Below are 21,764 nucleotides of genomic sequence, written 5' to 3'. Positions count from 1 at the left end.
GAACCCAGGGTTTCTATTTTTAAGAATCTTTCTTTACCCATTATCTCCTATACTAAAAATCTAAGTAAACAATTGGAAAGGCAGCTCCAGCTGTACAGCAAATTCTGTTTGTCATGCACAGTGTTACTGTTTAAGGTGAGTGAAAACAAGGAAACTCTTCTTCCTTTTCACTCTCATTCTACAAACATAAAAAACTAGAAATACCCAATGGACCTGGAGGTAATTAATACATAGTCAGCTGAACTTTCTACCTGCAAGGTCACTTTAAATGTGCAGTAAACAGCTATAATTGAAATGTGACAATTTAACTAAACCACTGTGTTAGATAGTTACCTTTTCCTTGAACAAATTATCATTTTGTCTTTCCAGTTCTCCTGGTCCAACCACTGAAATGACATTCCTTGTAAAACTCATGCCTTCATTAGTATGTTTCTTCCACTTCTGCTTTATGGTTTGGGGTGGCTCCTATCTGATACTTTCCCCAATGTGTCTAATGGCAAATTAAGGCATAAATGCAGTGGTGGCAGTGGTGGTGGGGAAACTCCATTCAGCACGTGCTGGCTCATCTCACAATACCAGGATTTGGTTTAAGGGTGAAAATCTGAAATCAAAGATGAGTCAGGGGCTTCCTTGGTGGCGCAGTGGTTAAGAATCCGCCTGCGAATGCAGGGGACATGGGTTCAAGCCCTGGTCTGGGAAGATCCCACGTGCCGCGGAGCAACTAAGCCCGTGAGCCACAACTACTGAGCCCGCGAGCCACAACTACTGAAGCCCGTGTGCCTAGAGCCCATGCTCTGCAACAAGAGAAACCACTGCAATGAGAAGCCCGTGCACGCAACCAAGAGTAGCCCCCGCTTGCCACAACTAGAGAAAGCCTGCGCACAGCAACAAAGACACAATGCAGCCAAAAATAAAAATAAATAAAATAAATAAATTAAAAAAAAAAAAAAAAGATGAGTCAGGACTGGCTCAGGGCAGTCTGAACCTAGTTTTGGCAGATCCTGAGAAGATGCATTTTCATGTAAGTTTTCAAGCTGGCCACAGTCAGCACAAGGAATTCGCCTATCAATATCAGCTTGTGGACAGGAGCTATCCAGGACCCAGGGTTCTGCTGGATACTGAAACTGGCATAGTTCCCTTCAAACACAGGGAGTGAACAGATGAGGCATGTTCAGCGACCACATTGATAGGCATACCCCCCAGAACACATTGCAAGTCCCACTGTATGTAAGCCTACACTTGCTGAGTTCTTAATCTTTCTTGCACCACGGATTTCTTTACTTGTTCTAAGAATAATGTTTTTAAATGAATAAAATATACATTATTAAAAAATAAAATATATTGAAATACTGTTATCAATTTTTACATGATAATGTATGTGCTTCCTTATTAACACAGTAGAAAACAAGATCTGGGTTCTAATGCAAATCAAAACTACAATGAGGTATCACCTCACACCAGTCAGAATGGCCATCATTAAAAATTCTACAAATAATAAATGCTGGAGAGGGTGTGGAGAAAAGGGAACCCTCCTACACTGTTGGTGGGAATGTAATTGGTACAGCCACTACGGAGAACAGTGTGGAGGTTCCTTAAAAAACTAAAAATAGAATTACCATATGACCCAGCAATCCCACTACTGGGCATATACCCAGAGAAAACCATAATTCAAAAAGAGTCATGTACCACAGTGTTCTTTGCAGCTCTATTTACAATAGCCAGGACATGGAAGCAACCTAAGTGTCCATCGACAGACGAATGGATAAAGAAGGTGTGGTATATATACACAATGGAATACTATTACTCAGCCACAAAAAAGAATGAAATAATGCCACTTGCAGCAACATGGATGGCCCTAGAGATTACCATACTAAGTGAAGTAAGGCAGAAAGAAAAAGACAAATATCATATGATATCACTTATAATCTAAAATATGATGCAAATGAACTTATTTACAAAACAGATACAGACTCACAGACATAGAAAACAAATTTATGGTTACCAAAGGGGATAGTAGCGGGGAGGGGAGTAGAGACAAATTAGGACTTTGGGATTAGCAAACTATTATATATGTAATAGATAAACAACAAGGTCCTACTGTACAGCACAGGGAACTATATTCAATATCCTGTAATAAACCATAACAGAAGAGAAAAAAAAGATCAGAGTTCTAATAATTACCATAAATTTGAAGTAGTTTATACAATATTTCCAAGATACCTGCAATGACTGTAATGTGTTAATGTCTGTGATTTCTTTTAGTGAAAAGCCACAGCAACTGCTAATACTACTGTCATATGTTGCCTACATTCATTATTTTTTTTAAATTAATTTATGTATTTACTTTTGGCTGCATTGGGTGTTTGTTGATGCACGTGGGCTTTCTCTAGCTACGGTGAGTGGGGGCTACTCTTTGTTGCGGTGCACAGGCTTCTTACTGCGGTGGTTTCTCTTGTTGCAGAGCATGAGCTCTAAGTGCGCGGGCTGAGGCTCTAGAGTGCAGGCTCAGTAGTTGTGGCTCACGGGCTTCATTACTCAGTGGCATGTGGGATCTTCCCGGACCAGGGCTCGAACCCATGTCCCTTTCATTGGCAGGTGGATTCTTAACCACTGCGCCACCAGGGAAGCCCCTACATTCATTACTGAAGGAAATGTTAACCTTTATTTAGGGGTTAGTGAAAACAAAAATTTAATTTTTTCATCTAAAATCACCCTGAATTCTATCAGTGGACCTCAGGCTAACAATCCCCAGTTGTTTGAAAATGAACAAAAACCCAACTAAGAGGTTAAAGACCCAGTCACTGCCTGATGAAAAAATTTCCAGGCTGGATATGTTCCTTCTCTTTACTTTTATTTTTATTTTCTATTTAAGTATAACTGACCTATAATATTATATGTTTTAGGTGTACAAGATAGTGATTTGATATTTTTGCACTATAAAAATCACGACCATAAGTCTAGTTAACATTTGTCATCATATAAAGTTATTACAATTATTATTGACTATATTCCCAATGCTGTACATCACATCCCCGTGACTTATTTTGTAACTAGAAGTTTGTACATCTTAAACCCCTTCACCTATTTCACTCATCCCCCTGACTCCCCTCCCCTCTGACAATTACTAATTTGTTTTGTTTTCTGTATCTATGAGTCTGTTTCTGTTTTGTTATGTCCGCTTGTTTTGTTGTTCACATTCCACGTGTAAGTAAAATCATGCGGTATTTGTCTTTCTCTGTGTGACTTGTTGAAAATGGCAAGATTTCATTCTTTTTTAAGGCTGAGTAATATTCCATTGTATATATATACACCACATCTTCTTTATCCATTCATCCAATGATGGACACTTAGGCTTCTTGGGGATACTCTTCCTTTTCCAACCATTTTATTTGCAAATCTCAGTCCTAGTTACCCAGTGAAAGATTATTCCTACTACCACTCTGTCTCCCAGTTATCTATTGCTGTGGGTTCCACGTATATACTAGCATTTCTAAGCATTAGAAAGCACCCTCAGAATATATCCCTTTCCAAAAGAGACATGCCACACAAAGATGATTATTCAGATAATTTACTGCAAAATATCCTTGAAAATTTAGGAAATATAGGACACTTATTTTACTGATTTGATACCATAGATATTTTGCTTTCAGCTCCTTTAATTTGGAAAAAAGCCCTTTGTACCCCAGCCAAATACTTTTTTGATGAACCCACAATTAGAGGTCAACAGATGATGTTCTAGAAAAGCCTAGCTTTGAGTGATTAAGATGGGGCCAAAGTAAAAATCCTGAGGATTACAATCTTGGAGTCATCTTTAATATTAGTTTTTAGAAATCTATCTTATTAGCAGAAATGAAACAGAGTGACAACTGTTATTAAAGACAGTTATTATTGGTAACAGGTAACAGGTGAAGACAACTGTTATTATTGCCAGATATAATAGTAGCATTAACAACATTAATTAAGTCACTATCCTCAAACAATGAAAATATTAGCAAGAGGGACTTTCAAGTCCTAAATGTAGGCAGTGATTATTTTGTCAAAATAAGTTCAAAACCCTCCTTTAATAAGTGAGGAAACAATTTCATTCATATTCCTGATTTTAAAAGAGACACTACAGTATGTCAGTCAAAAGAAATAGTAATATGAAACTATAATATATAACTACGATCAGTACAGTTAGTGCTGCTAGCACAGTGACATTTATATATGAGTGTGTTATAATGCTGCAAAGAATGTGTAAATGATGTTAATAGTTTTCAAGAAAACAATTGCTGAGGGAGACAAAGACTGTGCTTTATTCTAAAGCAAAGTGCAAATACAGAAAGTGTGCTCATATCAAAAAATGCTTTCACAATAATTATCTTCCATTGAAATAAATCTTTTTTTTTAAGGTACTGATGTAAACTGGGGCCTTGTTCTTTGAAAATAATATCTGGATTAATTAAAAAAGTTAAACTGTAAAAAGTTGTGCGTGGTATAAACCTTGACATTTAGACTGTGGCAATCTGAATTCTATCTATAGCTGTCCAGAATCATAAGCAAACGAGTTACCAGATATCTACAAGGTTCCTGACAAACCAAACCATTGAGAAACTGTTTGTTAGATAAGTAAATTTGTTAAAGTGCAATACTGTTAATTTCATTTGAAATTGTGACAAAATGAATTTTACAAATTGCATTTTGCTTTTTAGTATTATCTCTATATTCTCTTGCTTTCAACTAATTAATTGAAAAAACAATAAATTTCCCTGAAAAAAAGTAGCAGAAATAAAATTTGGTGTGAAAGGCACACTCATAAATAAAATGTTGTATTAATTGGAAATTGATTCCTCTATGCCCTCTACTTCAATAATTCCAAATGGTAACATTTGGCAACAATTATAAACTCTTCTGGTTTATAATTTTCTGGTTCAAACATAAGTAAACAAAACATAAGGTGATGAATAAGTAGAGCAAGTTTTCAGGGTTCAAGATCAATATATGAAAATCAATCGTATTTTTATGTACTTGCAATATACAATCTACAATGAAATAGAGAAATTATTCCATTTATAACAACATCAAAGAGAATAAAACACCTAGGAACTTAACAAAAGAAGTACAAAATTTATACTCATAAAATTACAAAACATTGCTGAAAGAAATTAAAGAAGACTAAAGAAGGAAAAAAATCCTATGTTCATAATTTGAAGGCTTAATATTGTTAAATGGCAATGTTCTCCAAACTGATTCACAGATTCAACACAATCCTTATAAAAATCCTATGTTGGGCTTCCCTGGTGGCGCAGTTGTTGAGAGTCTGCCTGCTAATGCAGGGGACACGGGTTCGAGCCCTGGTCTGGGAAGATCCCACATGCTGCGGAGCAACTAGGCCCATGAGCCACAACTACTGAGCCTGCACGTCTGGAGCCTGTGCTCCGCAACAAGAGAGGCCACGATAATGAGAGGCCTGCGCACCGTGATGAAGAGTGGCCCCCGCTTGCCGCAACTAGAGAAAGCCCTCACACAGAAACGAAGACCCAACACAGCCAAAAATAAATAAATAAATTAATTAATTAAAAAAAAATCCTATGTTGCCTCTTTGTGGAAATTGGTAAGATTATCCTAAAATTCATATGTAAACTCAGGAGACCTAGGATAGCTAAAATAATCTTGAAAAAAGATGAACATAATTGGAGGACTCACCTTTCTTGATTTCAAAACTTATTACAAAGCAACAGTGTTTAAGATAATGTGGTACTGGGATAAGTTATATATGTAGATCAATGGAATAGGATTCAGAGTCCAGAAATAAACTCATATATCTATGGTCAGTTGGTTTTTGACAAAGGTATCAAGACCATTCAACACGGGGCTTCCCTGGTGGTGCAGTGGTTAAGAATCTGCCTGCCAATGCAAGGGACGTGGGTTCGAGCCCTGGCCCGGGAAGATCCCACAGGCTGTGGAGCAAGTAAGCCCGTGTGCCACAACTACTGAGCCTGAGCTCTAGAGCCTGCAAGCCACAACTACTGAGCCCACGTGCCACAGCTACTGAGGCCTGCGCGCCTAGAGCCCATGCTCTGCAACGAGAGGCCACGTGCACTGCAATGAAGAGTAGCCCCCGCTCACCGCAACTAGAGAAAGCCCACGCACAGCAATGAAGACCCAACACAGCCAAAAATAAATAAATAAATAAATAAATTTATTAAAAAAAAAGAAAAAGACCATTCAACAGGAAAGGACGGTCTTTTTTTTTTAACAAATAGCTCTGGGACAACTAGGTATCCAATGGAAAAAAAAGAAGAAATCGAACCCTACATCAAACCATATATAAAATGCAAAACGGATCAAAGACCTAAGTATAAGAGCCAAAGGTATAATACTCTTAGAAGAAAATGCAGGAGTAAATGTGTGACATTAGATTAGGTACATTGCTTAAATATGACACCAAAAGCACAAGCAACAAAAGAAAAAAATAGATAAATTGGACTTCATCAAAAGTTTAAATATACATCATCAAAAGTGAAAACTTTAGTGATGCAAAGGACACTATCAAGAGAGTGAAAAGACAACCCACAGAATGGAAGAAAATATTTTCAAATTATATATCTGATAAGGAACTTGTATCTAGAATTCATAAAGAACTCAGTAATAAAAAAACACAACTTAAAAATGAGCAAAGGATCTGGACATTCTCCAAATGGACATTTCTCCAAAGGAGATATACAAATGGCCAATAAGCACATGAAAATATGCTCAACACTATTAGTCACCAGGGAAATGCAAATCAAAACCACAATGAGATACCACCTCATACCCACTAGAATGGCTAGAATAAAAACAAAACTCAGGGACTTCCCTCGTGATCCACTGGTTAAGACACTGCGCTCCCACTGCAGGGGCGCAGGTTCAATCCCTGTTCCGGGAACTAAGATGCCGCATGTCACGCACTGCGGCCAAAAAACAAAGAGAAAAATGGAAAATAACAAGTGTTGATGAGGATGTAAAGAAATCAGAACCCACATACATTACTGGTGAGAATGTAAGATGGTGCAGCCACTGTGAAAAACAGTCTGGCAGTTCCTCAAAAAGTTAAACATAGTTACCATTTGACCCATTAATTCGCTTACTTTTAGATATATGCCCCAGAGAAATGAAAACATATGTCCACACAAAAACTTAGACATGAATGTTCATAGCAGCATTATTCATAACAGCCAAAGTAGAAGCAACCCAAATGTTCATTGACTAATGAATGGATAAACAAAATGTGATTTATCCAAACAATGCAATATATTTGTCCATAAAAAGTAACGAAGTATTGATATTTGCTACAGCGTGGGTGAATCTTGAAAACATTATGCTCAGTTACAAAAGAGCACCTATTATGTGATTCCACTTACTTAAAAGGTCCAAAATAGGCAAATCTACAAAGACAGAAAGTAGATTAGTGGTTGCTTACAGCTGGAAGAGATGGGGAGGCTGTGGGGTGATAGTTAAAAAGTGCAGGGTTTTTTGGAGGGAGGTGATGAAAATATTCTAAAATTGATTATGGTTAACATTGCACAACTGTGAATATACTAAAAGCCATGAATTGTATACATTAAATGGGCAAATTGTATGGTAGGTGAATTATATGTCAATAAAACCATTACAAAAAAAATATAACAGGACTCAAATGACCTATTATCTTGATATCAGACAGCTTATTAGGTTCCTATGAAAAAAATCCAAGGTGCATTCATTTGTTCATTCATTCATTCATGGGCATAGAATAGGAAATAGGAGGAGGACCAGGTTTGTGGGTAAAATAGTTTTGGACACGCTGAGTTTAAAAAGCCAGTGGAATATAACCAAGTAAGAGAAGCCCAGTATGCAATCAGAGATATAAATCATCACATCAGGGGAGAACTTTGTACTACAGTTACAAATCTGAGGTCAATGGTATTTGCTTATAGTAGTTAAAATTATGTATGTAGAAAATGTGTAAGGCAGGGATTTTTGCGGTAGTTGTGGTAAAATACACATAATGTAAAATTTACCATCTTAACCATTAAAAAATACATAGGTTAGTAATGTCCAGTATATTCACATTGCTGTGCAACCAATCTCAAGAACTTTTTCATATTGCGACATTGCATCTTTATTCTCATTAAACAAATACTCCCCATTTCCCCTTCTCCCCAGTTCCTGGAAACCACCATTCTACTTTCTGTTTCTATGAATTTGACTACTGTAGATACCTCATATAAATATTTGTCTTTTTGTGACTGGCTTATTTAACTTAGCATAATGTCTTCAAGGCTCATCCATGGTGTAGTATGTGTCAGAATTTTCTTCCTTTTTAAGACTAATATTCTATTTTACATATACAACACATTTTGTTTAGCCATTCATTTGTTGAGGGATTCTTGCATTGCTGAATCCCTAACTTCCTGGCTACTTCCAATGATCCTGCTGTGAAAATGGATGTACTAATATTTCTTTGAGATCCTACTTTCAATTCTTTTGGTATATACCAAGAAATGGAATTGCTGGGTCATATGATAATGCTATTTTTAAATTTTTGAGAAAACGGCATACCGCTTTCCACAGCAGCTATACCATTTCAGATTCCTACCAACAGTGCACAAGAGTTCCAGATTTTCCACATCTTTACCAAAACTTGTTATTTTCTGTTTTTTTTAATTATTTAATTAATTAATTATTTATTTATTTTTTTATTTTTGGCTGTGTTGGGTCTTCGTTTCTGTGCGAGGGTTTTCTCTAGTTGCGGCAAGTGGGGGCCACTCTTCATCGCGGTGCGCGGGCCTCTCACTATCGCGGCCTCTCTTGTTGCGGAGCACAGGCTCCAGACGCGCAGGCTCAGTAGTTGGGGCTCACGGGCCTAGTTGCTCCGCGGCATGTGGGATCTTCCCAGACCAGGGCTCGAACCCGTGTCCCCTGCATTGGCAGGCAGATTCTCAACCACTGCGCCACCAGGGAAGCCCTCTGTCTTTGTTTTTATGTAAGCATCCTAATGGGTGTGAGGTGATATTTCATGTGGTTTTAATTTGCATTTCCCTGATAATTAGTGATGCTGATTATTTTTTTTCATATGCTGTTGACCATTTTCATATCTCCTTTTGAGAAATATCTATTCAAGTTTTTAGCCCATTTTTAATGCAGTTATTTGCTTTTGTTGTTATTATTGAGGAATTCTTAATTTAGGATACATGGACCACACCTAGTGTGAATGAGTGGGGTTTAAGCAGACCCTGATACTGTAAGTGTTTGTGCTTTCTCTTTCCTCAGAGACTCTCTAGCTCTTATCAGATTTGTTTTCCACAGAGAAAATAGCCTTTTCTTTTTTATCTGAATGTGTGAATAATGTATCTAGGGAAAAAATGCAAAGGATAAAAGTATGTTTCCAAGCCCCTGTTTGTTTATTGCTTTGTTTATATCTTCTGTCATATGAAGACAGCCATTTTTATATAGTCAAGTATATCTATCTTTTCTTTTAGAGCTTCGGAATTTTTTAGCCATGGTCAGAAAGAAATGTTCCCTCACCCTTTAGGTTGAACATATATAATAACCCACATTTCTTTGTGTGATATCGTTATTGAGTTATATTTTTACATTTAAGTTTTTAAACTTCTAAGAATGTATTTTATAATAGTGTATAGTGGAGGTCCATTTTCATTTTCTCCTAGATAGATGGCAATTATTTTAATTTCTTTGCTTGTCAAAACCTATAAGGCAATGTAAATAATATTGGGGATGGTAGCTATCCTATTTTTTTTTTTTAAAGGTCTTTTATTTATTTATTTTTGGCTGCGTTGGGTCTTCGTTGCTGCGCGCGGGCTTTCTCTAGTTGCGCCAAGCCGGGGCTACCCTTCGTTGCGGTGCGTGGGCTTCTCATTGCGGTGGCTTCTCTTGTTGTGGAGCACGGGCTCTAGGCGCGCGGGCTTCAGTAGTTGTGGCACTCGGGCTCAGTAGTTGTGGCTCGCGGGCTCTAGAGCGCAGGCTCAGTAGTTGCGGCGCACGGGCTCTGTTGCTCTGTGGCATGTGGGATCTTCCTGGACCAGGGCTCGAACCCATGTCCCCTGCACTGGCAGGCAGATTCTTAACCACTGCACCACCAGGGAAGTCCCAGCTATCCTATTTTTGATTGAAATGGGTTTTGTGGTTTGCCACTGCATCTTTGCTCGCTGAGTTTTGTTAATCTTAAACATATTTAAGTGGTTTCCTTCTACTGTTATTTTTCTAAGAGATTTTATCAGGAATGGCTGCTGAATTCTACTGAATATGTTTTTAGCATTTATTGACATGTTTATTTTTTCTCCTTTACTTTATTGATGTAACAGATTATTTGGTAATGAACCATTTTTATATTCTGGAATAAATCCTACTTGGTCATAGTAAATTATTCTTTTGCTACACAATTAGATTTGTTTGCTAATATTTTATTTTGAATTTTTGCATCTACATTCATAAGAGAGATTGGTCTGTACTTTATGTTATTATACTATATTTTTTAGGTTTGGGTATTAAAGTTTGCCATTTTATGCAGTGAATTAGAAGAGTTTCATCTGGAATGATAAATAACTTGGTAATTATATCTTCTTTTAAAGTCAAATAAACTTGGCAGGAAAGCCATATGGTTTTGGTGGCCTTTTTTGATAGAAGACTTTAAATCATCTTTTCAATCTCTTCTATAATAATTTGTCTGTTCATATTTTCTACTTCTTTTGGGGTTAATTTTACTCACTTGTTTTTCACCAGGAAATCATTAATTTTCTTTAAAATTTTAAACCGCTGCCATGGAATTTCATGAAGTAATCTCTGTAACTATTCCTTTAATCTCTCCTGTATCTGGGGATAGGACTGCTTTCTCATTCCTCATTTTGCCTCTTTCTGCTCTTTGCAGTGTGTGAGGAGGGAAAAGGGGAGGAGAAAGTGTCTATTTCATTAATCTTTTCAAAGCACCAGATTTTAGCTTTATTTGTCCTCTCTATCATTTTTTTTTTTATTTCATTGGTTTTGGCTTTTAGCCTTAATAACTCTCCCTTATTTCTCTGGTTATTTTTCCTTTTTCTCATTGCTAATTTCTTAAAATAGATTCTTAGTTCCTTTAATGTTTATTTTTGTTTTCTAATGATGATTAAATCCATGATAAACTTTTTTTTTAAAGATAATTTTCCAGGACTTCCTTGGTGGTCCAGTGGCTACAGCTCCACGGTCCCAATGCAGGGGGCCTGGGTTCGATCCTTGGTCAGGGAACTAGATCCCACATGCTGCAACTAAAAGATCCCTTGTGCTGCAACTAAGACCTGGCACAGCCAAATGAATAAATAAACATTTAAAAAAATAAAGATAATTTCCCAAAGCTTTCTATTATCTACTTTTTTAAAATTTTTCTTTATTTTATTTTAGTTTTTTCCAGACAGAATATTTTTATTTTTATTTTTTTAAAATTTTTGGCTGCATTGGATCTTCATTGCTGCACACAGGCCTTCTCTAGTTGCGGCGAGCGGGGCGACTCTTCGTTGTGGCGTGCAGGCTTCTTACTGTGGTGGCTTCTGTTGTTGCGGAGGACCGGCTCCAGGCATGCGGGCGTCAGTAGTTGTGGCACGTGGGCTCAGTAGTTGCTCTGTAGCATGTGGGATCTTCCCAGACCAGGGCTCGAACCCGTGTCCCCTGCATTGGCAGGCAGATTCTCAACCACTGCACCACCAGGGAAGTCCCTACTTTTTTTTTTTTTTGGCTGCACTGCATGGCACATGGCATCTTAGTTCCCCGACCAGGAATTGAACCCGCAACCCCTACAGTGGAAGTGCGGAGTCTTAACCACTGGACCACCAGGGAAGTCCCTGTGATAAACTTTTGTTATCTTTCTTTTTATAAATAAATTTTAAAGCTTGTAAATTTTTTTTAAAATTTATTTTCAGCTGCATTGGGTCTTTGTTGCTGTGCGCAGTCTTTCTCTAGTTGCAGTGAGCGGGGGCTACTCTTCGTTGCGATGTGCAGGCTTTTCATTGGGGTGGCTTCTCTTGTTGCAGAGCACAGGCTCTAGGCATGCAGGCTTCAGTAGTTGTGGCGCGTGGGCTCAGTAGTTGCAATTCGCGGACTCTAGGGTGCACAAGCTTCAGTAGTTGTGGCTCGTGGGCTCTAGAGCACAGGCTCAGTAGTTGTGGTGCACAGGCTTAGTTGCTCTGTGGCATATGGGATCTTCCCCAACAGGGATCTAACTCATGTCGCCTGCATTGGCATGTGGATTCTTAACCACTGTGCCACCAGGGAAGTCCAAAGCTTGTAAATTTATTTACCTAATTTTATGTGCTTACATAGTGTTCTTCATCTTGCTTGATGCTTTCAATTTTAATTTCATCTGTCTAATATTAATGTTACCAGCCTGCTTTCTTTTGCTTTGCATTTGCTGTCTTTTTTTTTTTTATTGAAGTCTAGTTGATTTTAAATGTTGTGTTAATTACTGCTGTACAGCAAAGTATACAGGTATACATATATATACATTTAAAAGAAAATATTCTTTTCCATTATGGTTTATCATAGGATATTGAATATAGTTCTCTGTGCTGTATAGTAAGATCTTGTTGTTTATCTGTTCTGTATATACAAGTTTACATCGGCTAACCCAACCTCCCACTCCATCCCTTCCCCCAGACCCCTCCCCGCTTGGCAACCACTAGTCTGTTCTCTATGTCCGTGATTCTGTTTCTGTTTCATAGATAGGTTCATCTGTGTCATATTTTAGATTCCACATATAAGTGATATCATACGGTATTTGTCTTTCTCCTTCTGATTTACTTCACTTAGTATGATATTCTCTAGTTGCATCCATGTTGCTGCAAATGGCATTATTTCATTCTTTTTTATGGCTGAGTAGTATTCCATTGTATATATATAATACATCTTCTTTATCCATTCATTTAGGTTGTTTCCACGTCTTGGCTATTGTGAATAGTGCTGCTATGAACATAGGGGTGCATGTATCTTTTTGAATTATAGTTTTGTCTGTATGCATATGTTTTTTTGATACCTTGTTAAGCATGTTCCTTATAGCTACCACATGGCTGAATTTTGCTTTTTCACCAAATCTGGCAGTTTCTGCTTTTTAATGGGTACATTGAGCTTATCACATCTAATGTTCTTATCTTACACGATATTGATCAATTTAATTTAGATTTTTGTTTGCTCTTTTCCTTTTTCTCTATATTTGCTCATTTCAACAAGTTAATGTACTTTCCATTATCCAATTTGGCATATATCCTGTATTTTTTCCCATTCTATCCCTTTCCCTGCCCTCTATATCAGAATATATGTCTCTAGTATTATTTGAAAATAAGTTAACCCTGAGTTGCAGTATAACTCCCACTATAATGTTCTAATTCAGCCTTGCTGCCCACCACCCCATCCCCAATTCCCCTCCATCCCACAGCTAAGACCTTTAGGACAGTTCTACTCACTTTCCTTTTCCACTATTCTCCACGTCCCCATGGATCATCTGGGACTCCTCCTCCACCCCTCCTCCACAGACCCCGACAGCCAGAAGACCTATTGCTTCCTGGCCTCATTTTTAAAAATCTTCTATTTAAATCAATTAATAAGTCCATCCTTACCTATTTCATGGAGTGGTTGGAAGCTAAAATGAGAAACCGTCTGTGAAAGCACATTGTGAACTGTGAAATAATGTCCAAATACTAGGGAGGGAGGATGTGTAGGGAAGACTTGGCTGGTCTTGATCACAGTGGACAATTGTGGACAAGGTGAGATTATAGTCTCTGTGCTTCTGTGCCAGGAAGAAAAAGTGCTCCAGCTCTATTACTCAGTATAAAATCACCACTACTTGAGATTGATTTCTCTCAGCCAAGGTATTTTATTACAGGGTACATGTATTTAATGGACACATTTTAAAAGATGATATCCTAAACGTCAGAATCTATTAACAACGTAGAAAGCTAAATATCTCACAGAAATGGGACTCTGAACAGTAAAGTTCTGATAGGATAGGACACTTTTGAAGTATGGAAAACTGCCTGGAAATAGCTCCATGAAATGTGTCTGAGTCCTCTCAGAGTTCCAGGCAGAAGACTGAGGGATCAGGCAGTACCTAAAAGAAGAGAAAGTTTAAAAAGAAGCCAGCACATTTTCACTTTTTCATAGTGTTGCCTCCTGCCTGTGCTGGTTAAGAAGTTTGTGGCGTGGGCTTCCCTGGTGGCGCAGTGGTTGAGAATCTGCCTGCCAATGCAGGGGACACAGGTTCGAGCCCTGGTCTGGGAGGATCCCACATGCCGCGGAGCAACTAGGCCCATGGGCCACAACTGCTGAGCCTGCGCTCCGCGACGAGAGGCCGCGACAGTGAGAGGCCCGCTCACCGCAATGAAGAGTGGCCCCCACTCGCCACAACTAGAGAAAGCCCTTGCACAGAAACGACGACCCAACACAGCCAAAAATAAAAATAAATACATTAATTAATTAAAAAAAAAAAAAAGAAGTTTGTGGTGTTACATGGACTCAAGCCAGGACATAACACTGTACCAGCGCTGTCATGAAGAAATATAATGAGAGCCACATGTATAATATTAAAATGTTCTAGTAGCCACATTTTTAAAAAGTAAAAATATGAAATTAATTTTAATAATATATTTTATTTAACCTAATAGATCTACAATATTGTTATTTCAATATGCCATTAACATGAAATTATTAATGAGATATTTTCCTTTCTTGTTTTCTTACTAGGTCTTTGAAATCTAGTGTGTATTTTATATTTAAAGTATATCTTAATTTGGACTAGCCACAGTTCAAGAGCTCAATAGCCACATGTGGCACGGGGCTGCCTGATTGGACAGCACTGCCCTGCCGTGAGGATGGTAAATACAGCACAGTCCTGGACTCTCCCACACCTCACCCCTGGTGGAAGCCACCCATCAGCCACAGCATCCTTCCTTAATGAGCCCTGGGGTGGTTTCCTGATTCTTGTCACCAGAGCCTGACAGTCAGGCCCTCTATTAGAGTTGGCACCTCAACAGAAGGCAAACTTCAGCAGAAGGTCAGTTTCATGAGGGTGGGACTTTGGTCTGTTTTATTCACTGCTGTATCCTAACACCTAGAGCAGTGCCTGGAACGTAATGGGCATTCAATAGATACTTATTCAGTAAGTTATATCTACTTGCCATCCTCGTTGTAGAGCTGGTGAACACAGCTCGTTTCCAGTAATTATTACCATCTGAGAATAATTTTAAATTAAGCCTAAACTTTATAGAGAGAACATTTTCAAAACTTGTAAATTAAAAGAAAATTCTAAGTCAGTTTTAAAACTGAAAAGAGCCAATCCCTCTCTTGCTTCACTCACTGTGCTACTACTGAAAACAAATTTTAACCTTTACAGATTTTCTAGTAGGCGTTACACTATGACACAAAAAAAAGGAAATCAGCCCATGGCTGTATTTATCACAATGCCTATAATCACATTGTTTGCTGAATATGTGACTGCAGTACTATACAACAAAATGTAACACTTTGCAAAGTTTTCTAAACTGTCAGTCTATTTCTTAACAAATTCTTTGAAGAAGCACAGGATCAAATGAACAGGTGCATTCAGAGCAATTGGTCACAACACTTGAGTCAAGTGACTGCCTTTTAGAGTTTTAAAAAACGTCCTAATAGAACCTTAACTCTTATGATCATTATCATGGTTATTATCATAACTATTCTTTGTTGAGTGCTTATTACATTCTAAGAATGATGCTAAGGGTTTCATGTACATTATCTCATTAAAGCCTTAAAATAATGCTAATAGTCACTTACTTAAAGTCATCTAGCTAATACATGAAATAGCCAGGATGAAAATCCTGCTCTGCCTGACTCTCAAGTCTAGAATCTTGTCCACTCAGTTTGTCCACCCTCCCCATTTTTGTAGTGAGAATACTTAAGTCCCCCCAAATCATGTGATTTGTCCAAGATTACACAGCTATTAAGTGGCAGAGTCAGAACTAAAATCTACATCTCCTACTCTCAGGACCAGATTCTTTTCTCCATACAACGCAGTTTGTTCATAAGCAAAGCATGGGATCATAATTTATTCAAAACATATATTTAAAATAATTTAAATTAGAATTTGACCTTCACATGGAGAAAACTAGTGATTACTGATTTTTAGTCTATTTTGCCACAAACAGCAAAGTATTGTTTTGGGCAGCCAGGATGGGGATTTGGGGAAGCAGAATTAAGGCAGTCAGTAGGGTATATAATCATTGATCGTGGTCCCAAACTAAGCGAATGAAGTGAACCATTATCTGTGACAGTGGTCAGAGATTAAATGTTACTAGTAGAGGGACTCCACAGAAGACCACAGAAAGCCTTGGTTGGAGCTAAGAAGCATGAAATGTGATTTAAAGGGGAGAGAGCTGTCCTGGGTTGCTCACAGAGTGGAAACTGTCTCTCCAGATCCCTCCTGAGGGCTCTTCCCACACCTTCTGCCCATGTCTTTGAATCTCCAGCATGGGCTGGGTGATTCCTGGATGGCTGTGGGCCAGAGGCCGGGGGAGTGTCCCAGCCCTGGGTGTTTTCAGGGCTGCCCTGAATGTTCAGCTCTGGAAAGCAGCAGGTGCCTTGTCAATCTCCATAAGCCCCAGGAGAACTTAGAACAATGGCCTTCTCAGTCCTGGCGGTCCCGCTGCTCTCCTCAAGGCCACCTCCTTTCCATTTAAGTCCCTTTTTATTGAAGCCAGTTGAATGCTGTCTTATCCTCATTAAGGCGGCTTGGGCTTCTCCCGGCTACAATTAGATTTTTATGCCACCTGGGCACAGAAGCTGACTTCATTTCCAGTGTCCCACCATTCTGGTAAATTTTTCACTTTGAAGTTCACAATTAATTTTCGTTCAGCAAACTATTAGATGAAAGGAAAACTACACTGGCACACAACAGTAAAAATACTAGCTGAGTTATGCAGAAAGTCCAGTGCAAGAGACATGGTGACTAATAATCAACTGTGGGAAGTAACTGTCTCAGCTCAAACACCTGAAATTGTTCCTATAACTCCCCTTGCTGGCCAATGTGAAGAGTGACACAAGAAAGAAAATTGTACACTTCCTGTTCTCACAGATATTTCTTCCTCTTACCATGTATCCAAATACCTCAAGGTTAGAAAAAACAAAATGGTTAGAAAAAAAAAATGGTAAGAAAAAAATCTAGTATGAGGGGACTAAAATCAACAGCTTTGTTTGCTATGTTTTTGAGGGGTCAGTTATTCAAGTGGGAAATGCAATGATGTAATCACTTTGATGGAGAAGGAAGTGTCTTCCTCGGTATGAAAACTACATGCCATTCACCCTCACTTACCTCATAAGAAAGAAAATAAGTTACATGGGCAAGATTTATATCCATAGCACCAGGGATTCTAGCTATTTCAAAGCCATGACATCCAGCTAATCTCAGGGTAGTGGGTGAAAATGAATTATATTTATTGAATCTGGCACTAATCATGAGGAATTGCAAATACAAGAGTACCATCAATTCAGTTATCTCAGTGAAATGACATTCTTAATTCAGAAAGAAAATTCCTGTAACATATACATATTGAGAAATTAAATACTGGCACTACACTCAATTTATTTAATCTTAGGGAAAGGCGAAATGGGGAACGTAGTCCACCAAGTACACAGATTTCTGACAGTTATACTCTTTAGAATGTTTTGGAAGATATAAGCAGGTATCAGCTATAAAAACTCATTGCCACTTAAAATTAAAGTACTAGTTCCTATGCCCCTGAGTCTTGTCTAATAATAGCAGATTTGTTCTTTCTTGAGGTTCTGCCAGTCAACAGTCCCATCTCTAAGGCAGCTTCTGGTCTTACCCCATAAACAAATTCTGTATAATCCAGAAAGGGTTTTCCTCCTGGCGGTTAAATTACTCTAAGAAAATAAGCTTATTTGAAGGACATTTAGAGATTGTACATTAACTTTCCGAAGTTCTCCCATGTTACTTAATACTTTTAATAGTTCTTCTAATAATTTGCAAAATGATATCCTCATGGCAATTATATTCACTATTGCTGATCTGGAGTGATTGTACATACTACAGGATATCATTGATTATTCATTGCTGATATGGATCAAAATGATCAAATATCAGATCATTCCCCCTAAAATGTTAAAAATCTGCCTATCCCTGCTTCAACTCATTTATCCTGTGTGGTTAATAATGCTGTTAAGCTCTTCCAATGACACCGGGCATTGCAATCTTTAAGATATGATGTCTAAAACAAGGACAACAATATAGTATTTAATGGTCAGATGAAGTTGGAGTACCATATAAGATTGAGGGACCTGGATCTGTCACATTCTAAAAGTGGCACTGTCAAATGGGAGGACCAAATTGCAAAGGTGAGACCAGGATACAGCAAGAGGACTCAAAGCATGTGATCCCAGGAAAACATGACTCCTCCACCTTCTCCTTACTAATCACCTTCTGTTTTCACCTCTCTCCCTTTACAGTTTAGGTTCCATGGCCCATTACTGCAGCTACTTTCTTATAAATAGCTTTGTCATCCTATCTCCATTTAGTTCTTCCATCGCAACTGCCAGGCGAAAGAATGACTCTGGATCAAATCACCTCTTCCCTTCTCTGCTGAGCTCCCCAGGCTGCTCAGCTTGCAGGAGAAATCATACAACTGCATGGATTGATTCCACCAGAGACTAATGGTCTTCAACCTCAGTTGGTCCCTCAATTCAGCCTGGTAGTCATTTCGTATTTTCCTAGGTGGCTCTCTCTGTCTGCCATGCTTCACAGGATTCAGCGTCTCTTCACTTTCCTCAAACCTCTGACATCAGCACGAAATCTGCCTTCTTACCCAACAGAGAAAATGGTGCTATTCAGATAGGAGCTCTTTCACTTTCTTACCTCGAGGGGTGTGGTGGTAAATTACTGATAACTGACAGTCTTCGGAGTGGGATGTGGGGGAGTTCTGATCTGCTGTGTCTGCCAATTTCCATGGTGTAAATATTCCCATTGTGGCTGAATTCAAGCTATTAACATAAGTTAACCAGATCTCAATATTCCTGAAAGTTTAACAATTGGCTCCGGTGCGCTAGTAGGAGCTGGCACCAGCACACACTGCGTGAAACCCAGAAACAAATGCATCCAAAACATCCTCTCCTTCCCTCTCAGTTACAATGAAAGAGACGTCTCTCCTCTTTTCCTCATCTATCTAAAGTGAATGCCTCCTGCCTTCTGCAATATTTTGTTCTATCAGTTAAAACCCTTCTCTTGCATCTTGAAATTCTTTTTTTGTTTTTGGCTGCGCCACGAGGCATGCGAGATCTTAGTTCCCTGACAAGGGATTGAACCACCGGACCACCAGGGAAGTCCCTCTTGCATCCTCAACTTTCCCCTCTTTATTGGCTAATTCCTTTTATCTTTTAAATTTAGCTAACTCCCTGCCACTCTTTTTGTTTGGTTTGTTTATTTGTTTGAAGAAAACTTCATTTGATCTCACGTTTCTCTTCAGCTATGTCACAGACCCATTTCTTCAAAGGATTGTTTCCACTGCCTTATCTTCAGATCACTCATTTACCTACTAAAATCTGGTTTTCCACTGAAATCCCCAAATTACCAACAACTTCCTTGTTACTAAGTTCGATAGAGAATTCTTGGTCCTGCTCTTACTGACTTCTTTTTAGCATCTGACACATTTGACTACTTCTTCTTTTCTTTGGCTTCTGTGACACAGTGAGCCTCTGATTCTCCTCCTTCCTCTTGGCTTCTGGCTCCTTAGTAGGCTCCTCCCTTTGGTTCGTTTCTTACTTGTTGGTGTTCCTCATGATTCTATCCTGAGATGCCTTCTCTTCTTATTATACTTTCCCTGGAACTCATCTCTTTCCATGGCTTCAATTACCATCTCTAGACTCACTGGTCCATGGCTCCAGGCCAGTCTTCTGAGCTTTAGACATGTACCACCCACTGCCCACTATGCATATTCATGTGGATATCTTTAGAGGCACCTCAAGCCTAATATTTCTAAAATTGAAATCTCCCCAAATCTCCTCCCCTTCTGTGCTCTCAGCTCAGTGAATGGCCCTGAGTTGCCTATGCCAGAAACAGAATAATCCTTGCCTCCTTCTCTCTAATATCGCATTCCAATGAATCACAAAGTCCTGCTGATTCAAGTTCCAAAATCTCTCTTCCTTCTACCTCTCATCATCCTCCCTGCCACCACCCTGGTTCAGTCACACTATCTCTCACCAAGATTATCCCCCCTAACTAGTCTCCCTGCTTCCAGGCTTGCTCACCCTAGTCCATTCTCCATTCTGCAGTAATCTCTCAAAAACTCAAATCAGGTCATGTCACTTGCCTCCTTAAAACCTTTTGATGGTTCTCCATTGTTTTGGGGATAGAGTTCAAACTCCCTGATATGACCTATGAGCCCCTGTGTGGTCTGACCCCCATCTGGGTTCTCTCTCTGCTTTCCACCCTGTTCCCATTGATGTAATTTTTTTTTTTTCAGGTTCCTAACTATGCCATGTGCTGTTTCATCTCTGAACCTTTGAATATACTGCTTATTTTGCCAGGAACACCATAATTTACTTCCTGCTGCCTCCCATCCCTCTTCCTCTAACTCTTACTCATTCTTAGAACTTACTTCCTGCATAAATGCCACTAACCTGGCTTCCTTCACTTTTCCCACTATTGCATTTAACAAAATGTACTACAATGATTGTTTTACTTGTCTATCTCCCTCATAGATACTAATCTCCATGAGGGCAGGAACCGTGTCTCTTCTCTTCACCACCCCATTGATTTTAATTATGAAACCCCATATCCAGTAGCAGTCAGTCCCCATCCACTCCCCATGCCCAGCCCCTGGCAAACACTAATCTACTTTCTGTCTCTATGAAATTCATCTCCCTCAGCAAGTTCACAGTGAGAAATATTGAGCCTGGACTTAACTACAAACTTTTAGAATAAGAATATTGTTAGTGACTTACGGCAAATGATTAACCTCCTGTGTCTTATCTTCCTTAACTTTGAAAGGATGCCTGCTCATTCAAGGATGCAGGCCATAAGAGGACCTGTAGTTTTTAATAAGGCATTCATCGCTCAGTTTCTCATCTATTTTCTTGGTCAGTTTATAGAATTTCCAATTTCACGAGTGTTGATTTCACAAGTGTTGCCCGAAGCAAAACCTCTCATTACGTTTTAAAAACCTCCTGTTTCGCTATGGCTGGCTCCTCAGGTACCTGCCTTCTCCCTAGGATCCTCTCTGTTCTCTAGACATGAATTTCTTCCACTCTGATCTCAAGGAACTTAGATCCCTGCAAGTTTACCATTTAAAAACTTGTCTTACATAAAATATTTTATTGTTCCCATCCAAAGCCTATCTTATAATTAAGACTTTTTTTAGACTTTCAGTTTTTGTTTTCAGAAATATGTAATGAAAAAAGCAGTGAAAATACAATAGACATTATTGTAAGGGCCAAATACATCCACCATTTCCAAGAACTCCATGACTGCTTTGTGAATTGTAATTGGAGAAAAAGGTGGATTAATTAACCTTTTCCTCCAATATCATAGGTAACGTTAATTGAAGACTATGAAGTACCAGGTAAAACGCTAAAACCATTATTTACATTAGTCTTGAACTCAGGCAACCCAGCAAGGTAGGAAATATTGCTACCTACCTTTTACAGATGAGAAAACTGAAGCTGAGAGATTAAATGACTTGCCCAAGTTTACACAGCTAGTAACTAAAGGTGGAACCTTGGTCAATTTCTGACTACGGAAT

This window comes from Balaenoptera acutorostrata, chromosome 5 (genome assembly GCF_949987535.1).
Source record: "Balaenoptera acutorostrata chromosome 5, mBalAcu1.1, whole genome shotgun sequence".
In the NCBI taxonomy this organism is placed as follows: Eukaryota; Metazoa; Chordata; class Mammalia; order Artiodactyla; family Balaenopteridae; genus Balaenoptera; species Balaenoptera acutorostrata.
Note: the sequence above shows the minus strand (reverse complement) of the source record.